General features: G+C 53.7%; 1 long non-coding RNA gene across 1 annotated transcript in view; it reads left to right on the top strand.

The window, feature by feature from the left end:
• The first annotated feature begins 637 nt into the window (after positions 1–637).
• LOC128780472 (uncharacterized) overlaps positions 638–6693 on the top strand; it is a 29157-nt gene continuing 23101 nt past the window's right edge. The window contains exons 1-2 of the long non-coding RNA XR_008426405.2: positions 638–698; positions 3715–3770. This is a non-coding gene — a long non-coding RNA (uncharacterized lncRNA). The remainder of the gene's footprint in view (positions 699–3714; positions 3771–6693) is intronic.

Below are 6693 nucleotides of genomic sequence, written 5' to 3'. Positions count from 1 at the left end.
AGTTTGTGGTACTTTGTGGTGGACAGCCCCAGGAAATAATAACACCCCTCAAAGGCCAGTTCTCAAAGCACGTGAGATGCAGCGCACAGCAGGTGCTCAATGAACACCCAGTATGATCACTGTGTGGCCCTGGGGAGGACCCGTGTCAGAAGGAGCACCCCTGGGTGCCCAGGGGGCACCCTGCCCCTGCTGGCACATGGTCTCAGCCCACGCCCTCCGGGCAGCCTGGGGCGGGAGCCCTGGAGAACAGCCTGGAGGGAGCAAGAGCAAGGAGTCAGGGTGGGAGGCTGCAGGCTGGGGGCTGAGGCCTGCAGGAGGAATGCTTGCCGCTGTGAATCACGGCCCAGCAGGCCAATGGCTGCCTGCTGACACATCACACCCCAGGGGGAGGACAGCCGTGACCTAATGCTGGTTGTCACATACTGGGGGCCCCTCCCAGCACCGCCCAATGCTTCGATGTTGCCCAGAGGGAGCTGTCCCCACCCCACCCCTGCCCAAGTGAGTCTGCTCTCCCCTCCCCTGCACACACAGCAGGACAGGCAGACCTTCCGAGCCAAACTTTCACAGAGGCTTATTATTTGGCTGCTTTTGGAATGGGCGGGGCCAACGGTTTCCACTTCCCCGAGGGCAGCCGAGCTGTGACCCCTGGACTGCGCTCTGCACATCTGCCACAGCTGCGTAGGGGACAGACTGCTGGGGTAAGCGTCGAAAGCATTTGTTCCCAGGGCTGGACTCTATAAAAATAATGGCTTACAGACGGGGAAACTGAGACCCAGAGGAGATTAGGACTTGCTGTATCCTTCCAAGTCTAAGAGCTTCTTGGTGACAGAGCCAGGACTGCAATTAAGGGTTTATTTTGGGCATAGCTCTGTTCTGTCCCCTGGGCCAGCGTCCTGGGCTGCTGGGAAGCTCTGCCCCCCTGCTCCCGCTGTGTGGATGCACCCCTGAGTCAGGTCCTCAAGGTTCCTGGCCTCTAGAAACCGCTCTGTTTTCTTTGCCCTCACCCTCCGCAAGCGAGCACCTGAGCTCTACAACTTCCCGCCCCGCCTTCGGGGACAGAGAAGGCTTTCCTGGGCTCTGGATTTGCGTTCCTCTCCACTCTGTTGCCAGAGCACCGTGAGCAAGAATTTTAGGAGCATGTATGGGGACATGACATGGTGTATGAAGTGTGGGTCCCTGAGCCTCCGGGGTCCACGCAGCCCCTGACCCGTCCTGCGTCTCCCTGGAGAGAGCTACGCACTCCACTGCTCAGGAGCCAGCTCGGGGCCCGGGTTTCAACCGGGGGCCTGGACTATGGGCAGGGCCACTTTGAGCTCCTCAAGGCTCCTGCTTATTTATTTTACCATCATGACTTTAAGCCAATATTTAAGCATTACCAAGGCAACAGCCCAAATCTCCCAGCCCTTGGCCCCCATCCAGCCCCACACGATGGGGACGAGGGCAGGAGGGGGAACAAGGAAAATGAGTCAACTGCCCCCCACCCCCCACCACCTGGGAAAACAGTGACCCGAAAAACAGATCCCAGCCTCTCTTATGGGGTAATTGTTCTTTGCGCTCCTACAACTCAGCGCTCCTCACACGAGCAGAGCAGTCAAGCAAGACCTCTGTCCCGATACTTTATTTTGTTTTGGCCGCTATGGTTGGAGCCAGTAGGTGTTTCAAACTTTTTATTGAGACTTAATAGACAGGAAGAATGTGGGCAAACCGTAAGTGCACAGTTTTCTTTCCATACGCTGAACGCACCCTTTCACCGGCGCCGGGGCCCCTAACCGCGCGGGGGCAGCCCCCGGAAGGCCCCCTGTCCCAGCTCCCTGTGAAAGTAGCCCCGGGGAGCCATTATCCTAGCTGCTGGCAGCCCAGCTTCGTTCGGCCTGCTTTCGTACTTTATATAAGCAAATCATATGCCAGGTTCTCTCTTGGGCTGAAGCCAACAGCACTTTTAGGTTCTGAGAGACCTGAGTGGCCTTTCTTACCGCTGGCTCCAGGGGGGAGAGAACAGAACAGACTAGAAGGCACCTCCCCGGCCCTGCAGGCCATGTGGGTGTCCAGACAGGGGCTGGGAGGCACACATAGAATGGGGGACAGGAGAGATCGTGATTTTTAAAAAAGGCACAGCATTCTTTTTCCTTGTGTGGCATAACTTGGACTCCCTGGCTTGTCTCCACCTGGCGCACAGGGGAAGGAGAAAGAAGGGTGACCCCAAAGTCTTGGCAAGGCCGACCAGGGGGGTCTCCAGGAGGCCTCGCTTCTCCTAGTAGGGGGCTGAGGGCTCCACACATCCTCTTTGCTGGCCAGAGACCCTCCCCACCGCAGGGCTGGCTCCAGGTGCCTCTGTTCTCATGCCGGGTCGTGCCGGCAGGGGATCCGGCAGCTTTGCCCACCATGTGTCCCCGTGGTGTGGGTAGGCCTGGGGCTCTGCTGCTGCGGGGGTTTCACTCTTTCTGTCCCATGAATGGGGAAGGGGGGCAGTTCTTGGTGCTTTACGTCCCCTTGGCCGACAAGTCTCAAACTACCTGCAGAGAAGGACCAGCGTTTAACATCTCCAGTCCACTGCAGGCTGCTGCCTTTGTGAAATACAATAACCATGACATACCAGGAAAATGAAATAGACAAAATGAAAGTAGTGCAATATACAGCTGTTCCTCTGTATCTGCAGGGGATTGGTTCCAGATACACCTGCCTCCCCACGCGACTCCAAAATCCGAGGATGCTCATGTCCCTTATATAAAATGACATAACATTTGCGTATAACCTATGCACTTCTTCCTGTACACTGTAACTCACTTCTAGATTACTCATAGTACCTAACGCAGTGTAAGTGCCGTGTAAACCATTGTTACATTGTATTGTTTAGGGAATGATGACAAGGAAGAGTCTGTACGTGTTCAGTACAGACGCAGCCACTTTCGGCCTAACTGCATCGTGCCTGTCTGCAACCACATGACTTTCTCTTTTCTGAAAAGTTTTGATTCACAAATCCAGGGATATGGAGGGAGGCCCGACTGTATAAACCTGCGTTTCTTTTTTCTTATTAGGTTCAACAGTCACAACGTTCCATTCCATAAAATATAATAGGAAAAAGCTAACAAGGGAAAAAGGCATGCAGAAGTTTCTCAGTGCTTACTCTTGACTTCTGTGCTCATTTTGTTGGACTTGGGACAAGCTGACCAAGCAAGGTCTGCGGGCCACCCTTGGAGCAGCACCCTTGGGCTGCTCTCGGCTCCACCCTGAGCTGACCTGATGGGTCTCTGCGGTTGGCACCTGCCAGCGGCCCCTTCCCAGCTGCTGGCCAGCCCTGTCTTCTTCCTATTTCTGCATATATTGCTTTAGCTGAAGTGAGAGACACAGGAACCCCTGCCCACCCATGCTGGGACCCTTGTACAAGATCCCAGGCACGGAAGCCTTGCTCATTCCTGTTTCTCACAGACCCAGGAGTTACATGTCCTTGCTTTTGCTCTCCCGTGCTGTTCTCTCTCAGATGCGGGGCAGGTTCCCTCTGAAGCTGGGTTGGAATATTGTGCCACACCCCAGCTCTCTCTTGTCCCTTTGCCCCCACCCACTGAGTCCTGGCACCCTGCAATCACCTCCAGGGAGAAGCTGGGTGTGTGGGATGGGGGTCCCTAGAGTGTGTAGGAGGCACCGTCGCCCCCTCCTCGCTTGTCTTCATCCCATGGTTCAATCCCGAGATCACATGTCCTGGACTTTTTCTCATAGGCAGGTCTCAGGACCTAGTGGGCCAGCAGCTCTACTCCGGCCAAGGTCACCAGCAGGTATGCAGCTAAGCCCTGGCCCCCAACGCCCTCCCTGTGCCGCAGGAAATCCATGGCCTCGGCTCCCCTGACTCCAGGGAGATCTCCAAGATTGCTCGTCCTCCCTCCCCCTTACAGCTGGGTCAGCTCCTCTGTGGCCAGCTACTATGTGACCAGCCTCTGCAAAGGACAGAGACAAATGCCTCCTCTGTCCCAGGCGCCACCAGACGCATCTGAGCAGAATGTCACGGGCGTGGAAGGAGGCTGGTGAGCAGGGTGGGGTGCGCTTTCCACCTGGGATTGGTTTTGTTAGGGCTGCTTCAGGGACGGACAGGCTTGGCGAGCCGGCGGAGCTCCAGCCGAAGGCACATGCAGAGTGGGGGCACGGGGATTTACGAGCTGTCACCGTCCCTGCTGCGGACAAGCCTTCTTGCTTTCCCCTTTCCTCTCCTCATTCTTCTGCTTTCTTTCTTTCCTTTTTTTTCCTGTTTAATAACCCTGGCTGCATATTTTCTCTAAACCAAACCATCTGTTTACTAGCTTTCATAAGCACCATAAAGACAGTGAGGACCCGGAGCCCTTTCCCTGGCGTCTCCAGGGTGCCCCGGAGAAGAAGTTAAGGGTCCCTGGAGGTCAAGGGTCCGGCAGGGTCCTTCCGTGCCTGAGGTTGCCTGTTCACAGCAGAGTCTCCTTAGAGAGGTGCAGTGGAGCCGGGCCTGTCACAGGACTGGGGGGTCACCTGCCTTCCGGAAAAGGAGCTAGTGCGGAGAGGCTGGACGGAGGCAGCTGTGTGAATCTGGGCTCCCAGGGTGCCAAGATCTCTCCATACCGAGCTGTGAGTGGGGGTGAGCCCGGGAAAACAATTCGACAACAATGCTCAGCACCTAGGTGACGGGGAAAAAAAGAGGAGTCTGTTTGGGAACAGATTTCAGCCTCCCTTCCAAGGCATTAGTAATTCAAGCAGCAGCGAGTGTAATATTTACTTGGGAAACTATGAAAAGTCGTATAACAATGTTCTTCTCACAGCTTTCATCATTGGCTCGCTGAGTTCCGAGTGCCGTCAGCCACCTAATCACAAACAGAGGTGGGCCCTGCCATCTGGCAGCCAGGCAGCCGCACGCCGCTGTCAGCTGGGACCGAGGCCCCTTCGTGGGCCAGGTGTCACCAGGCCTGGTGTCAGGCGCTGGGCCCAGGAGACCCGGAGTGGGAGTCCCGCCCAGTCACCACTCTGAGAGTGGCACAGCGCACCTCTTGGGGAAAGAAACTAGGGACAAGGGCGATGACAATGACAATGTTTAAGCCTGCAAGCTGGCTGGATGAGACAGATGAACTCTTAGGTCAGCAAAAACAGCTTAAAGTTTTTTAAAATTTAACTTACTTATTTAATCTATTTATTTTTGGTGGGGAAGAAGGGTGGGAAGTGAGAGGTAGGATAAGCAACCGTCTGCGTTAGCCTGGGACCGAGAGGGCTCCCAGGCTGCAGGGCTGGGGTTCTCAGACTGGAAGAGTGCCAGGCCAGCCGGAACCAGGCCGCCACCCCAGTGGGGGGGAGTGGTCCGAACACTGCTCGCCCCCAGGGAAATCAGATAACCTCCCCTGGGCTTCTCTATAGAAGGAATAGATTGGGCTGTTTTGAGGAGATGCAAATTCAATGGCCTCCATGCTGGGCAGGTAATCCTGGAGTGAGGGGGCAGGTGTGAGGACCAAGGGGCCCTGTGGGGTGGTGGGGCCCAGGGACACCTGGACAAGAGGCTCCTTTCCTCCCCCAGCCCACCACCGCCAGGCGGGATGTGAGCCCTGGCCTGCCAGACATCTGATTTTGTAAAGAAATTTTTGTAAAAACTCCCACATTCTGAAATGTTGGCTCACATGTTAAGGACACCCTGAACAGACCACACAAACCCGTCCGACTGCCAAGTCGGCCTCTGGGCAACTGGTTTGCAACTTCTTGACTCCAGGGTTTCCTGTCAGTTCTGAGCTTCAGAGATTTTACAAACTCCAGCTAGCCATCCCCTCAGTTATTGGGAAACTAATGAATGACATGGTTTACTTTGAGGAAGAATAAGCAAACATATAGACGTTTCAGAAGCTGATTTCAGGGGCTTCATCCTAAAAAGCAATTTCTGCGAAGTGTCTCAGGCCTGTGTATTTATCCATTTATTCAGGGGCTGGAGATGCCATACTTTGAAAGTGTCTGCTGTGACGTGGGTGACCACCGCGCTGAGTGAGAGGAGCCAGACAGAAAAGGCCTCATACTGCAGGATCCCACTGACATGAAAAGACAGGAACAGGCAAACCCACAGAGACAGAAAGTAGATGGGGGGGGGTGCCGGGGGGGAGTAACTGCTAATAGGCACAGGATTTCTTTTGGGGGCGATGGAAGTGTCCTGGAATTTGATAGTGCAGATGGCCACACAACCTTGTGGATGTTCGAGAAACCACTGAACAGTACACTTTGAAATGGTGAATTTTAAGGTGCGTGAATTGTACCTCAATTTAAAAATACACTGTTAAGGTGTCGATGATCCCAAACGGATCTCTAGATTTTGTGCAATCCCAGTCAAAATTTCAGCAGGCTTCTTTTTGGATAGAAATCGACCAACTGATTCTGAAATTAAATGAAAATGTAAAGGACGTGGAACAGCCAAACAACTTTGAAAATGAAGAGCAAAGGAGGAGGAGGCCTCGCACTCACTGATTTCAAGACTTACAAAGCTACGTAATCAAGACAGTGTAGTACTGGCGTAAAGACAGACAAACACATCAATGGAACGGAACAGAGAGCCCAGAAATAGACCCACACAAATATGGACAACAGATTTTCAACAAAGGTTCAAAGGCAATTCAGTGGAAAAAGAATAGTCATTTCAACAAATGTTCTGGAACAACCAAATATCCATATGCAAAAAAAAAAAAAAAAAAAAAAAAGAGAAAAGAAAAAAAG

This window comes from Desmodus rotundus, chromosome 3 (genome assembly GCF_022682495.2).
Source record: "Desmodus rotundus isolate HL8 chromosome 3, HLdesRot8A.1, whole genome shotgun sequence".
Classification (NCBI taxonomy): domain Eukaryota; kingdom Metazoa; phylum Chordata; class Mammalia; order Chiroptera; family Phyllostomidae; genus Desmodus; species Desmodus rotundus.
This window is presented reverse-complemented; position numbering and strand designations above follow the sequence as displayed.